Here is a 17022-nt window from a genome sequence, read left to right as displayed (position 1 = left end):
TTACTGGTCGTTTTCCTGTAATTTATTTAGTCAAGGGTGTTTTCACGATAATCGCTCACGGGAATAGCTAAAATGTCAAATATCTTAAAAAGAAAAGTGCACCAATTTTAAACAAATTTCATTACCTCATTTTAAAGTATTAAACTTCCTTTTTCCAGCTTGGGCACTAACTATTTTGATTCAGTACAAAGTTATAGTAATCAGCAAACGAGCCATTGAATCACAGCTATCAGTAGATCAGTTCCTCCCGCGGGACTGGAGGTTCAGGCAAACCAGGCGGCGCCGCCAAATTGTGTCGTTTACGTAACCGACACAGCGTAATACCGACACTTGAAAATGAGAGATAAAAAATGATACAAAAGATGAAACTTGGCAATTCTTGAGATATGAGGTGGAATCTTATGTTGCCATAAAGGTTTTCTAAACTTTTAGGATTTCCTGTTAGTTTAATGATACTAGATTAAGGATTTTGTGTAGTGTATAATTAGCGCTACCTACCTAAGAATCACTGGTTTACATAGAAATTAAAGTTTTCAGAATAAAAAAAGCCGACTTATTAGTAATGGTTTAGTCAAGGACTTCATCAGCTTGATCAGCGAACAATTTGATGGCATGCAGTTTTTAAACTCCTGGTTTTCATCTGGCGCGATAAACACTGCACCTAATACAACTGCAAAAATACGTTGCCAAATGAGGCGACATTCTTTCTAGTGACTTTCCTACTTTCCTCGCTTAAAAAACATCTCAGTTCAACATGATAATTCTCTTGAACATTAGAGTCTCCTTTCAGCATATATTGCCAAAGAATCCATGATCAACAATGACTTACTAACGCAAATTGCTCTTTTTGCTTCAAAGTCGGGGTTGGCGACGGGTAACCGACCGGACTTTTTCGGCCTTTAAAGTCTCATATTATTAAATACAATCATAATTCATCATATTGTTTAGCATGGATAATTCAGGGACATAATTCCTATTGATTTATCAGCTTGCTTTTCAACCGTTTGACTTTAAGTCGTTTATAACCCACGGCGACACGACTATTCCTTTCATCAAGAAATCACCCTTAAATGATTGCAATGATTGCAATGATGATTGCATGATTGATCCGGTAATTTCGCAACACGCACCTGCAGGAAGAAATGGGAGAATGCGAAACTGGAAATGAGAGATGCGGCCCGCCCCGCGCGCTGCCGCAGGCGCAGGGGCGGAAGCGGAGGACGAATCGGCATGGCGGGCCGGAAATCCGGTTTGCAGGCACCTGTAGAAACAGCTCTGGACGGATGAGCGGCTCTCCTCTCCCGTTCTCTCCCTGCTTCCTCTTCTCTCTGCTACGTTTACATCGCGAGCGCGATCCAAACCCCCTCAGCTCTGCCTCTGCCCCCCTGCGCCGCGCCGGTGCCTCGCCACTCCTCTCTCTCTCTCTTAACCCTTCCCTTACCCCTTCATCATCGCCTCGCCCCGCCCGTTCCCCTCTCGCTCTCAGGTTTGGTACCCGGTGCGGTCCGCGTCGCAGGATTTTCTCTCTCGCCTCAAAGAAGAAGAAAGAAGAACAAGACAGAAAGTCAATAGAAGTCGGTAGAAGTCAATTTTCTTACTTTTGCTCGTTTGACCGAAATGTATCATTCGTGGAGTTCATGAGTTGATAGACACGCAGTATTACGTAGTATTAACTAATACTACGTGTTCTATCAATACTTTTGAATGAAGTGTTCGTTATATTTGTCCGCCCTTTTGCATTGGTTTAAGAGTTACCTTACCCACGAGTCTCCAAAACACTACTTCCTGGGATTGTGCTCCTCTCAGCCGACTCTCATATTGGGTCTAGTAGAATAGGGCTGAAAAAGAGTTGTCCTTGAAAAATGAAAGGCATCTACGGGTGGAAAAGGGTAAGAAGAGATGGTATCAAAATGACTCAAAAGGTGGTGGGAGGGGAAAAAGTGCAGTTTTAAGGGAGTGAGATGGGCTGAATAATCGCGTATTGATGTGAATCAATTAACATAAGTAAGGTCAAAAATGGGATTTTCGATGAACATACCATCAAGTATCAACAATAAAACGTGAATTTTCAACCGGAACTAGTAAAATCTATCTTTGAAATTCTTCTTCTCACTCCGATACTAAAAGTTTGAAAATACCTCCCCCCCCCCCCCCCGTGGCGTGTGGTGGGTTTAATGACAGGGCAAGCTCTAGCGTTCGTAATCCAGGGGGGGGGGGGGGTTGTTTAACGTAACCTAGCCCCCATTCCTCCCTCCTCAGGGAGCCTCCCTAGAAAATTGTTAAAATTTAGATCCTCGCAAACCTCAATTTACTCTATTTTTCGGTTGAAATCTGATGGAACGTCCTGAAAAACAATGGTTATATTTCATTCTCTCTTACTTATGATTTCCATTTGCCACTTATTTGAGGTACATCACATCTAGTCGTTACTCCACAGCGTTTAGAATTTTTTGAGTTATTATACTTCTCAAAAAAACATCTCTCTGAGAATAAACATGCTTGAGAATTGTCTGATTCGTCACCAAGTAGATCCAAGTGAGCGGCATATTATTGAAATAGAGGACACAATTGGCTCGGAGGGAGCAATCGCAACCGCGACGGGAAGATGCAACAGGACAGCGGACAGCGCGAGCGCATCGGAGGCAAGAGCAGCGAGGCGCTCGAACTAGGAGCGTACCGCTCTCCCCGCCCCGCCCGCCTTGATTCAGCTGCATTCCGCCGCCGAGCAGTCTGGCGCCCAGACAAGTCGCCTGGCGCTCCGCTCAGCCCTTCGCGAGCGATTCTTTAGAGCATGAGTTGGCCCATGTTCGCTGCGCCATGCGCCACCTCCGTCCGCTCTGCCGCCGCTTTCCTACTTTTGTGGCTGCTGCATACGTAACTCTACCTATCTCTTTCTGTTTTTAATGCAATTTACTTACTAATACATTTTGTACTTTTCCTCTTTCCTCTGAAATATTTGGGCAAGCGCAGTGCTTGCCTTGCTTATCCGGACCGCTTGCCACCCCCCCCCCCCCCCCCCAAATTATGTGTCATCATCGTTTGTGTCAACATATATATTGGCATAAGTTTGGTTATAAATGAATTTTTCGATCAATATACCATTAGTGTGCGAAGTTTCAACACGAAATGTCTGCCAGGACGAGTGCAATTTATCGGTGAGTACCTTTTCTTTGTACCCTCGAGATCATGTGTTACGTGTTTGTGTCAACAAGTCAACAAAAGTAAGGTCAAAAATGAATTCTACGATCAAAATAACCCATGAACTCTTTCGTTTAGTACGAAATCCAGGAACGAGTGGAAATAGCCGCAACAAGTTATAGGAAGTAAGCGCGATGGCCGCAGTGCCCAAGGCCACTTGCTGAAGAGGCCCATGCCGACCGGGGCGCATATTCCCAAACCCCGCGTGGATTGTGAAATCCCGTTTAGACCCCAACCGAAGCCCCTTGTGCGGGTCCGAGACTCCTCCGCACCGGCTCGGCTCAGGTAGTCTCTCATCTCCGTCCAACCTTCATGCCCTTCCTCTGATTTCTTCTCAACAGTTTTGGCCACGAATTAATCGATGTAATATTTATTTATTCAGTTGAATCTTTTGAAACAGCAGAATTTGAGGACTTTTTCGGTAAAAGGGCGAATGGAGCTTGCCATGCTGTTGCGATTGCGCAGTTTTCTTACCGTTCGCGGCAAATGAAATTCATTCACAGTCGATTTATGTCCTTTAAATCGCCAGGAAAAACTCTGAGCAGATTCAACGAAAAATAAACAGCAAAACAGTCGGATAGAGAACTACGTTGCACAATCTTAGCAGAAATGGACGTCTCGTACGCCCTTTCACCGAAAAATGCCTAAATTACGTGCAGTGGAAATATTTTTTAATGCCGAAAATTTCGCAATGCAAAGTCATGACGTCACCTTCGTTGATCGCATGATCAATAAACTTGTCTATTGGCTATGCCTACCGTTATGTTCTTTGTAAAAAACATTTTTGATGGAAAATAACTCTCGGAACATTTTTAGAGCAGCGCAATGCATATGCATCTCACAAGCCTCTTTGATTAGTGGAATTTGCGGAGCTTTTGTACTGGAAAAAAATGATTACGTAAGAATTAATATTCTTGAATTTGCCGCTAGGAGGAGATTTCTCTTGGCTTAAGCTGCAAAATGCGTACCTACTTTGAGAAAAAAGCCGCTGCCGCTCATATCGAGCAGGATTCGGCCTTATTCCAGTGACCTTATTCTTGATTCAAGAGCAGTATTCTTGACGAAAAATTCAAGTAATTTTTTTTTTCTTTTTTCAATTATTTCCTTTCTTTTACTTATATAGTTCTGCGCAGAACCTATCACCTTGCTTGAAAGGATAAACAGTAAACCTGGTGGTGAAGAAAAGTTATAAAAAAAAGTCTCTGCATTTGCGAGGATGAATATGCACTTGGTGTCTCACCCGAATCAATAGGAGAGCTATTAAAACCCCATTAAATAGGAATAGAAATTTTTATGAAAAATAAATGTTCCCCAAAAAAAGTTCATCATTCAACTACGTTGTTTGAGAGACTGAACATAATGAATGAAGGCAGAAACCTAAAAATACTGTCAATGGTGCATTTCAAAATGCACTCAACATGTGACAACTCTGCGAAGGGCTTGTTTTGAGGAGGAAGAAGATATTTTCCGGAAAACAAAAAGAGTGGACCGCGAGGTCACCCCCATTCATTCCGAAGGGTTGAAGAGACAATCAGACGGGGCGGCGAGACGCGAGACGGGAGAAAGGAGAAAGGAGAGAGGATGGCCGCAGTGCCCAAGGCCACTTGCTGAAGAGGCCCATGCCGACCGCGGCAGGGCTCAGAAGGCAGCGGCTAACGATTTTGAGGACAGGCTAGATTTTTCACAATCCACGCGGGGTTTGGGAATATGCGACCGGGGCAGGGCTCAGAAGGCAGCGGCTAACGATTTTGAGGACAGGCTAGATTTTTCGCAATCCACGCGGGGTTTGGGAATATGCGACCGGGCCGGGGATTCTAATAGGATTTCGCTCCACAGTGATATGAGCCGGCAAAACGGAGTCCAGGTGCCGAGGTGGATTTATTGCCAAACGTGAATGATCGAATATCGCTACGTCCCCGTTAGAAGCTATGGCAATGAATCGATAGTGTGATAATCGAACAATCGCATTCGAAACGAGTATTTCGATATTTTCCTCTAAGATTGAAAGTTTAAAAGTAAAATGAGGAGAAAGGTCGCTGATCATAAGAATTTTTGCCTGCGCCCTTTTTAAAGCCCTTATTTTTGGTCACGAAAATTATTTTTTCGAAAATTTTGTGTAATGAACCGATAGGAAATTTTACGGCCGTTATTTCGGGTCCTATGACATTTTCCTCTAAGATTGAAAGTTTAAAAGTAAAATGAGGAGAAAGGTCGCTGATCATAAGAATTTTTGCCTGCGCCCTTTTTAAAACCCTTATTTTTGGTCACGAAAATTATTTTTCGAAAATTTTGTGTAATGAACCGATAGGAAATTTACGGCCGTTATTTCGGGTCCTATGACATTTTCCTCTAAGATTGAAAGTTTAAAAGTAAAATGAGGAGAAAGGTCGCTGATCATAAGAATTTTTGCCTGCGCCCTTTTAAAACCCTTATTTTTGGTTACGAAAATTATTTTTCGAAAATTTTGTGTAATGAACCGATAGGAAATTTGACGGCCGTTATTTCGGGTCCTATGACATTTTCCTCTAAGATTGAAAGTTTAAAAGTAAAATGAGGAGAAAGGTCGCTGATCGTAAGAATTCTAGCCGCGGCTTTTCGCCACAGTGAGCCGGTGCGAGAAAAACGGAGTCCAGTGGTTGAGGCGGATTTCTTGCCAAACTTCGTGAACGATCGACTATAGCTGTGTCCCCGTAAGAAGCTATGGTAAAGAATCGATAGTGCGATACTCGAACAATCGCATTCGATACGATATTCGATATTCGTCCAGCTGTTTGAAATTCAACATGGCCGCCATGCCATGCATTTTTCCGCGCAATCTCAGCCGGTCTTCCGATCGCTCCTAGATCGCTCAAGCTCAATTAATTTTAACTTCTTTAATTACTAGCCGTTAAAACTGTCATCTTCTCTGCTCATTTAGAAGTATTCCATCAATTCGAGACGAAGATTTAACCCCAGGGTCAACGAAAATCAAGAAGAAGCCATGGGAATTGCGGAGAAACCGAAGTCCTGAGTGGATCTTTACAGAGGTAGGAGTCAGTCGTTTTTCTTGTATTCCTTTCATTTGCCTCTCTTTCAACTAAATCGCGGAAGCTTACACTATGTACTGATTCCTCTATGAGAACGGAGTGAAGTTGCCATAACTTACGATGTTATAACAGAATTGTCATCAGACTCCTGTGACGGAACATGTCTTTTTGTCTGTTGCTGGATTTGTCTTGGAGACTGCTGTGGACCAAGAGGCATCTCATTATTTCCTCTTTTCTCATCTAGTCAATCAATGAATGCAGACCGGTTCTTGAAACTCTGTTGGCATGCCAGGACAAGATAAGGAATGTGTGAGCTTTGCGCCAGGAAGACCTTGATCCCCTACGCCTGGGCATGCTGATAAGAATTTCAACAATCGATTCCTGTGTGTGAGACTGAAGCTAAGATTTAAGAAGGAACCTCTGAGCACAGTGAAGAGTGTCTAACAGGTTTTGTTTCCCAATCCCCTGCAAATAGCAAGAACTGTGAATACTTGCCTTGAAAAACTCAATTTATGACGTCATCCACTGCGGTAGGTATCGCAAAACATGATACGTCCTACCGCGGTTAATGACGTTATAAATCGAGTTTTTCAAGGCGAGATACCTCGGTTAATATTCAACGTAGAAATTTGCTGTTTGGCCAGATCTTTTCATTTTTAGTTGATCTGCAAGAATTAAGTATCATAACACAATTATTCTGAGACCAGCACAACTGGCCCATTCTCCCACTCCTATGTTGTATTTCCATTGTTTCAAGTCTAAATTTTTTGGAATTACCTGTTTACTCTGCTATCTAGAGGTGTCATCAGCTTAGTTGGCACTTGTTTACATTTCTTTTGCGAGCAATTGTGCTGCAATTGTCCAACAGTAATAGGCGATTGACGGCAGCCCGATCGCGAGCTTAGTCAATCCTCGATTCCTGTTGGACGACTACATTACAGTTGCTTGCAAACGATATGTATTCAAGTGCCAACTTAGCTGATGACACCTCTACCTCAAGTTAGCAGTATTACTTCTGATAGTTTTAGACAAGTTTGTCCTACCTCTTGAAGGCATAAAGTTATTTGAACAATTTTATCTACTCTCCACCGTTAACCTTCTCTGGTATTCAAAGACATTATGTCTTTGCTGGTATTGAATCGTGCAACACTCAAGAATATTTATTTTCGGTTTACAGTGTACTCTCAGTTTTTAAGTAATTAGAGTGGGTATGTTTTCAAAACCATTCATTTCTCTTAGTTCCATGTACAACAATGCTTGCTTGCCAAGTCACATTTTTATGTCTTTGATGGTTTTTTGCACAAAGGAGGTCAACTTCTCAAAATGGTGGCAGATAAGGTTACATTAACTGATGCCTTATGCAATGTTGACGCCTTAGATGAGCTCACGTTACATAATTAACAACTGTGTATCAAAGCTTAGCCATGCTCTGTCATTTATCAAGCTAACTTCGATACCAACTTCGAAGACCGAAATGGGTTCATCACTGGCATAGCAGAGCACATTGAAGAAGCCACCGTTCATGCCAGTTTGGGAAGCTTCACATTCCTGCTGCTTGACCGCCGTTAATCCGTCTAATTGAATGGATGATGAATAATATTCAATGATTTTCAGAAAAATCTTGCTTTTCCAAGATAATTTTGAGAAAAATGAGAGGAAATCCTAAGTTTTTAGCAGGGAATGAATAATATCGACTACCGATAACATGCTTAAATCGGAAGACTCTTTCACTCTTACCTAAATCATTACAGAACTATGGCAGTATCAGAAACATCGTATTCAAAAAGCTAGTTCCATGCAAGTGTTTTCAACTTAAAGCAGACACTTTGAAAATTGGTAGAGGCATCTATTTTAGAATAAAATCAGAAATTTATGTTCTTTGTTGATGGAAGGTCATTTGAACCTTGATTTAAATTTAAAGATTTCAAACTATCCAAGGAATCCATTGCAGATTGACCTTTAAATGTAAATGTATCCATTTTTGAACCTTTATATTATATGCACTGAAAACAGTCAATAGGTTTTTTCATTGAAATTTAATCGACTCTGGTTTTGGTCGTTTTAAAAATTCAGAGCTTTGCCATGTTGTGAATTTAAAGTTGTCAATCTACCAATCCTGTAAAATATCTATTTGTAATGCTCCAGAAGGAACTGTTGGAAGATGGCTTGGAACATACGGTCATGCTGTGCACGTGGCGATGTTGCTCTCGAGCCATCCCGCAACCGAAGTCCAATGAGCAGCCGAACTGGGTGGAAATCTATGAAAAGACTGCTGAAGTATTAGCTATTGAAGTGAAAAAGCTGCTTAATTTCATGTATTTTCTGGTGAGCATTCTAATTTTGTTCGTTTTCGACATTCGGTAGGTAATTGAAGTGGTGTATTTTAGGTGAAAACTTGCATCACGTTCTCTACCAATGTGTCTAAGAAGTGTAACTGATCTTGCCGGCCCAGAGAAACATGCAAGAAAAAAGGGATATTTTAATGCTTCAAACCACAATTTCCACTAATTGCCACAATGCTAGAACATAGTTTAGATTACCCACCTGACACCTGTAGTCTTTAGTTATATAATTTAAAGACAAATAACTAAACGAAAGTATATCAATTACACTGATAAAACGATTAAATTAATTATCTTAGTCTTTAATGTTAAAAATTTTGATAAAAATATTTCCTTAATCAACTAAAATTACTTCCCTCTGCTTTTTAGTTCCGTGCAAAAACTGGTAATGGTGCCTTTATTGCACAACTGTATGATCTTTTATTTATGTAGTATGATTTGGTACAATTGAAACAATAAAAATTGTTGTAGTACATGCAAAATGCCGGTCACTGTGCCTGAAATTACCTGGCGCACTCAGCAAGAAAACGGTCTTGGCTGTGGACTTGTCAGAGGTCTTAGTCTATTTGATATTCATTCAGTTTTTCAGTCTATTGAACTTCCATCTTATTTTTGCTAATATTCATCGGAAAATGGGTTTTTTTCTAGGATATATATGCCTTAGGTTTAGATCTCAATTGGTTATACAATGATAAATTCTCGCTTGCCAAATGATAATTATTTTTTTGTACTATTGCCCTGAAAAAAGTTTCACGCTTTCAGAGAGGAAACTAGAACTTGAGAGGCGCATTTTTGCTGATTTTAGGAGAAACTTTGCTTCAAATCTCCAGCCACGATTATCTGAGAAAAAAACTGTTATGCTCATTGAAAAGAGCGTAAAATTTACTTCTCAAAAACTTATGTCAATAGTTCCTAAACTTGATTTAATTCTGTGAAACAGCACTTCATTAGCTCCGCCCTTAAATTGTGATTTTGTCAACCATTTCCTTGAAAATCAAGAAAAAAGAAGATAAAAACCTAAAACCGTGGCTCAAACTGTGTAACAATGTGGTAAAATAGTGCTGGGCCCACACTATTTGGAAGGGGGGGGGGGGGGAACCAAAATGTTCAAACATTGCCAATCAGAGCCAACAATTTTGAGCTCTAATGAGGATCAGTGCAAAACTGATGGGGGAGAGTGTTCAGCTCAGACAGTTTGCATTGGAATATTTAGGTGAGGTCACGTCAAGAAATCTATAATTTTGGGTCTTTTTATACCTCATCAGTAGATCACACTCGTCAGTGAACCCAACTGAAAATCTTGCAAAATCCACGACGGCATCAAAGCACAAGTTCGAGGTACGAGGCTTGTACTGCAAGATGGTAAGATTCGTATTAGTACTCATTAGAGCTCAAAGTTTGGATTCTGATTGAAAATTTTTGAACTTATGGGCTTTTGATCTCACTGAAAAGTGTGATCTACTGATGAGGTATAAAAAGACCTAAAATTATAGATTTCTCGACGTGACCTCACCTAAATATTCCAATGCAAACTGCCTGAGCTGAACACTCTCTCCCATCAGTTTTGCACTGATCCTCATCAGAGCTCAAAATTGTTGGCTCTGATTGAAAATGTTTGAACATTTGCTCCCCCCCCCCCCCTCCAAATAGTGTGGGCCCAGCACTGTTTTACCACATCGTTACACAGTTTGAGCCACGGTTTTAGGTTTTTTTTCTTCTTTTTTTCTTGATTTTCAAGGAGATGGTTGACAAAATCACAATTTAAGGGCGGAGCTAATGAACTGCTGTTTCACAGAATTAAATCAAGTTTAGGAGCTATTGACATGTGTTTTCTAGAGGTAAATTTTACGCTCTTTTCAATGAGCATAACAGTTTTTTTCTCAGATAATCGTGGCTGGAGATTTGAAGCAAAGTTTCTCCTAAAATCAGCAAAAATGCGCCTTTTTTAAGCTAATTTTTGAAGAAAACGTTAATTTTACAACCCGAAAAGCAAGCTAGAAAAAACAGGGGAGGGTGATTTAGGTAGGAAATTTTCTTTCCTTTCTGCTGATTTTTTCGTTTTCTTTGTGGGATGAACCGTTGAGGAGATATTTGCAAAAATCTAATCGTGGGTTTTCTCAATTTTGAAAAATTCAAAACGGCGGCGTCCTGAGCACCAGACAATTTTTTTGAAGTTTACATGGGCATTTTCGGACTTCTTTAGCACCTAGGAAATGAAAAAAATTGGTTTGGTTTGAAGGGCAGAACCCATGTTAAGCGGTGTTGTTCCTCAATTTATTTACTTCTATTAAACTGTACATGACATCTAGAAAAGTCTTACTTTCTAATTACAAAATCATGTTTTACGCTCAATCCGCATTTCAGCAGCTTCTGTGGTCACAATCATCAGTTGATCGTCAACGTTGATGGTGGCCAGGAGGGTAGTTATTACAGCGCATACTGATCATGAAAAACGTAGGTGAAAAAGTTTTTAAGTTTGGTGCACATTTTAATCACATAACTTTTACTGTCATGGAATAAATCATTTTAATGAGATCATTAATCTCTAACTCCAATTATTTCTTTTACAGCGAAAAGCTATTGAAAGATTTTGTGCAGAGGTAAAAAGGCTGTGCCACGTGAAAAGAGGAAGGATTTTGTGTCGGAAGCCTACTTGCTCACCCTAGGAAAATTTATCAATATGTTTACGGGGCTAGATAAACTGAAAAACATGAAATCAAGTGTGAAAAATGATTACTCTCCCAATCGCCGGTAAGTTTATGTCTGTAAAGTATTAAAAGATTTCTCTATTTTGAAGTTTTCTCCTGTGTACCTGAATGAAGATTACTTTTAAAAAAATGTGTGAACAGAAGTAATATCGCAAAAGTCTCTATAAGAGCTGTCCGAAAATAAATATTTAAGTCTTTTACGTTTTAATTATAGTCTATTAGGACTGGAGAAAGAAAAGAAGAGACAAAAGTCACATCAGTCTGAGTGTAACAATCATCAGTTGGCCCATTGGTTAGCATGTAAATATCTGTTGAATGGTGCAATTTTTGGATGTGACATTTGTCTCTTCTTTTCTTTCCCTAGTTCTATGTCTTTCAGCCATCTGGCATATCTTCAATTGTCAAAGAATTTTACCCAAATGTGTCAGGAAAATTCCTTTTCTTAACTCTATGGCAACCCTGTGTGGCATTGTGGAGAGTTAAGTCCTTTGTCCTTGACATCGAACAGTTTTCTCCCTTCCCTCTGATTCATATCAAACCTCCGTTGTAGCTCAAAAGTATTGTGACAAGTCTCTACACCATTGCTTCTTTTTTCAGTGCCGCCCAGTTCTTGAAAGTTATGGCAGCTTCACACACCCTGCAGGAGTCGCAGAATTTATCCATATTTCTCGCCACACAGAACAAATTTTGAGACATGGTGAAAGAGAATTTGGAATAAATAATCGGTTACGAAGAGCTTCTGTCCGATCTTGTCAATCTGTGTGTGCACATGTTCGAAACAAAAATGTACCTAACACCCACCGAAAAGCTCATGCTGGTCAAAGTGAGTATCATGTCATCCCCAGGGTGTCTACAGGTCTGGAAAACCGGGAAAAATCAGGGAATTAAACACTGTCTGGAAAACCGGGAAAAGTCAGGGAATTCGATCGAAAACCGGTGAAAGTCAGGGAATTTTTGCAATTCGAACATTTCGCGGCTATTTTTGCTCGTCACTGCCGAATTGGCCGAGTAGCGCGCTCGCGTGGCTGATAATGTAAACTGCTCTGTTCAACCAGTTTGCAACACGGCCGCTAGGTTCACTAATGTGTGTTCGCTAACTTTAAAGATCGAATCGATCTGCCCTATTTAATTTATCTACTTAATTCATGCCAAATGGCAAGATAGACTAAATAGACTTGAATGAAGTTAACTTGCTAACAGCAGAAAGTTACAGTAAATAATGATAGGAAACTAAGTGCCCCAGTTTTGAGCAGATGGTTAATCAATTTTTTCAATAAGTTAGGAAATTTAATGAAAGTGCTAGAATTTTAGTTTTTCTTTAATTGAGTAAAGAAATATTTAATGTCAACTGCATTTTGCATGAAATTTTTCTGGTTCTTAAATCAACATGTTCACAACTGGTGCATCCATCTTGTAGAAATATTATTGGTGGATTATATTCTAACAAGCCAACGCTTGTTGAGTATAAGACAAATTCAATACCAACAATAGGTTCTGGAATCCATTGAATTAAGTGACCTTAAAAAAAAAAAAAAAACCGAATTAAGCAAATTTATCTAAAATCGAGAAGAGACTCGTATTTCCTCTTGATTATAGCAAAATCTACCTGAGTTAGGCACATTTACAACTCTTGTTTTATATTTTAAGAAAAAGAGACTTGTATTTTCAGGGCACTAAGTAATATGCCAATATTTATGAAACCACCAGGGTGAACTATAGTTTGAATTTTCAAAAGTATACGGGGCAATATGTCACAAAGAGAGCGTAGTAGAGCTTAAAAATTAAATTTTGAAGGTGAATTTTAGTCTGAGTATACCATTTTGGAATTAGCTTTATTTTGAGTATTTAGGATCTCGTTCCTTTCAAAAGTATTACTCAACTCCTTCCAACGCCATGGTAATTCAGAATATGACTTTACAGGGTCATTCCTAAGGATAGTTTTTTTAATATTTTCTAACTAGTTCATCGTATGGCTAAACTCAAAAAGTCAGGGAATTTTGTCATTTTTTGTCATGGAAAACCTGGAATTGTCAGGGAATTTCATTTTGAAAATCTTGTAGACACCCTGATCCCATCTTCGTGATTCGTTCGACCTTCGAAAGTGATTGGTTTTGACATTTTTTTCTAGGCCTTGAAAGTGCTTGAATTCTTCTCTACTGATAAGAGTCAGCAGTTAATTTAAAGAAATAAAGAAACATTTTTTGATGTTTCGTTGATTGTAGGAAAACATCTTGTTCACAAACGAAATCGCTGTCTTTCTGAAACGAGAATCCAAAATTGCGGACTCAAGCTCTTATCACAAGGAAATTACTGTGTTTTGGAAAAAATTTGGGAAAAAAGTGAACTGTTGTTCCAGTCATAAGCCAGTTAAGACTCTGAAGATCTCAAAATTGAGATTTTAACACTACTCTCAGAAAAGTGTTTTTTAAAAATTCTGCCTGCCACTTAGATTTTAAATTTTCATTCTCTTAGATTTTAAACTAAACTTTTAAATTCAAGAAATGTAACTGAAGTTCAGGCGATTCGTGAACTTTTAATAAGATTTTGTATTTTGGCCATGTGTCTCATTGTCAGTCCTTCTTCGGCGCTGTTCTTGACTTCATAGCAAGACAGTTCTAAGTTACTCAGTATTTTTTTCTCAGGTTTCACAATATTTCGCCTTTGATAAAAAAAAAAAAAAAAAAAAAAAAAAGTTTACGAATCATCCAAGTCTTCATTGTGATCAGATCTACAAAAGGAACCTTGTCTTCTGGGAGAAAATTTTCCTTAACTTTTTTCTAACGTTTTAACCACGCTTTTCTACAACCCAAGAATTTTTTTATGGAACTTCTGGACTAACATCTCCTTCAATTCTTAAGATTTTAGGGTCAAACTTGCGTCAAAATGTCCAGATTTTCTTCCTCCTTGAATTAGCAAAAAGTTATGGGAAATTTTCTCTGCGGAAAAAAGGTCCCTTCCCACAGATTTGGTCACAATTACATGAAAACACTGTCCGTAAAAACTTTGTTTTGTCTTGGTTTGCAGGTCATGGGCTTCGGTTTTTTTTTTATGGACAATGAGCTCTGCAGTATCAACAAACTTGACCAAAAGAAGAAACTAAATCTCAGTAAAGTCTACAGAATTTTCAAGGTAGGTATTATTTGTCAAATTTTATCACTGTCTCATCTTCCTCCCTGACTTTGTACACTTTTCGACAAAGCAGTCAATAATTCCAAGTTGTTTATTGCTCCAGTGTTTTCCGTATTTCTTCCTCCAACTCCCAGTTCTTCCAGTATAATAGCTGAATCCTGTATGGCATTAATTAATTTTGGATCTTTGGTTCTATTATCTAGTTTTTCCAAAGTTTCTATTTTTGTTTTTTGTAATAATTACGAAAGGACGAATCCTGTGATGATTGTAAAAATGAAATAAAATAAAATAAAAATAAAAATTCGATAATGCAAGGTGACACCCTGCCATAGTACTGCACAAAAATCTGATAGATTAAAATCCATCAAATTTTAAGGATGTTCTCCATGTCCTCACAGGGATTTGGCAGGGACATGGAAAAAAAATTTGGTGAACTGCTAAAACTGGAAAATCAAGCTTTTACCACACCTACTTGAATTTTCGTTTTTCTATCCGTCAATAACTCCATTCATGGTGAATATTTTTTATCAATCTTTAATATTCTAATCTTATTTTTTTTTTACATCATCGTCTGAATCAATTTTCCATGTCTGATGTCTTTCTCCTTTTCCTTTTTCAGAATCTAGAGGTTGTCCCTCTCTTTGGTGACATGCAAATAGCGCCATTCAACTATATCAAGCGCTCGAAGAATTTCGACCCTGGGAAATGGCCCTTATCGAGCTCTACCACGATCAGTCCCCAAGCTGATTTGATGGTACACTTGCCGCAAATACGCAAAGACCACGTCAAGTACATCAGTGAGCTTGCTATCCATAGTAACGAGGTACCTCCTCTCCCTCTTACCAATTCCTCCTCCATTTTCATTGTTACTTTAATTTTTTACAACACTGTTTTAGAAATAACAAGTGTGAATGAACAGTATCCAGCAAATAAAGCGAGAAGTATTGTAATAAGTTTTTAACATGGAGCATTCTCATAAGAAATTGAATTTCCATTGAAATCTAGTGTATCGAGCCTGTTATCTTTTTTCCTTATTTGCCAGTATCAACCATTTATCGTGAAACATGTTTTCATCTGTAAATAACTGTTCAATTTTTTTCTTTTCTCGATAATTTTAAGGTCAACATAACATTCAAAGAAATGAGAACGGATAAGGAAAACAAGGAAACAGCCAATTTAGCCTTGCGTGGTTTACAATTGCTGTTCGAATGGAGTAGTGTTGTTACAGAGCTTTACTCGTGGAAGTTGTTGCACCCGACAGATCATCATCAAAGTGAAGAATGCCCACAAGAAGCTGAAGAATATGACAGAGTAAGTACGTCACCATTCTTGAAATGTCCTCTGCAAGTCGTAGCATTTTTTTTAAGTTATACCTTTAACTTTCCCCTCACTGAGAAAATTAAGTGAAGGCCTGCGCCTTTGTGCCAAACTTTGACTGTTAAGTGCCAGGTTTTCAGCCTTTAAAGCTAAGAAAAGTGGCACTGTGGATAATGTGTATTTTTCAAAATTCTCGATTCGTACTGTTGTCTCGTTAGTTTAATGTATTTCTTAATGCAGACAGCTCTTTAGATTCTATTTTTATTCAAGCATTTCCTTAAATCTTTGTAAATTTCTCTTCGTTGTTTTTAACCTTGACTTTCCTTTGCCAAGGCAACTTGTTACAACTACACGGAAGAGGACAAATTTGCGCTAATCAAGGTTATTGCTATGATCTAAGGCCTGCAAGTTTTAATGTCTCGATGGAAACCTTCTTTACCGAAGCCATCCGACGCAATATTTATGCGGAACTCCAGGACTTTGTGCAAGTAATTCTCAGAGAGCCTCTCTGAAAAGCCATAAAGAACAAGAGAGACCTAATCAGAAGGTACATTATCTATTCCTTTCTTTCCTTTAAATTTCTTCAATTCTTATCTTTAAAGTATTATTTTTTAGGGTGACGAGCTTTTGAAAAGTCAGGTGCAACGTGGAAATGGCAGAGCATTCCGTTGCAGAACTTTGAAATTCTTTCCGCAGGCCATAACATCTAATTATTTTCGATTCCAAGAGATTTGGCACCAAAAAAAAAAAAAAAAAGTGATTTTTGTGATCTAAGTCTCTATGCATATAATAGATTTTGTTACATGCATCACAAAAATCTTCCAATCATTAAAAGCTCTTGGCTCTAGTCTGTTTTGTTTATTTTTTGCTTTTATTTTCTCAGTGGAATTTTGGTAGTTTTATGCTAAACAATCCAATTTTTTAAAGCACAAATGAAAATTTTTATTTTAGAATGAATCATTCATAAAAAAAATAATCGCCTCCTCTCTTCTTCCAAAAAAATTCTTGCGATTCAACTTTAATGCATTTGGACAGGATTTTAGTTTTTAAATTTAACTTTGATCGGAGCTTATTATGAGGTTGACCTTGCCTAATGTATGTTCTTTTCATTTTTACATTGCATTTGTTGCCAATTTTTTCTTTCTTTGGGTTCTATTGTTACTTGATGCAGTTACAGCAACAACTGAAATCTGTTCAAAGGAAGTTTCAGCTTGTCTCAGATAAAAATACTGTTTTTAAGCCCCAGCAAGTGTTCTCTCTATCCTGAAAACATCATAGGGTGTCTAGCAACAAGGAAATCCA

At 38.7% G+C, this 17022-nt stretch overlaps 1 pseudogene; it reads left to right on the top strand.

Moving 5' to 3' along the window:
* Nucleotides 1–2622: 2622 nt before the first annotated feature.
* Nucleotides 2623–16907, top strand: LOC109033319 (cytoplasmic FMR1-interacting protein-like; annotated as a pseudogene).
* Nucleotides 16908–17022: the final 115 nt, after the last annotated feature.

Source organism: Bemisia tabaci, chromosome 6 (genome assembly GCF_918797505.1).
Source record: "Bemisia tabaci chromosome 6, PGI_BMITA_v3".
In the NCBI taxonomy this organism is placed as follows: Eukaryota; Metazoa; Arthropoda; class Insecta; order Hemiptera; family Aleyrodidae; genus Bemisia; species Bemisia tabaci.
The sequence above is the reverse complement of the archived record's forward strand: the minus strand, read 5'-3'. Positions and strand labels throughout refer to the sequence as shown.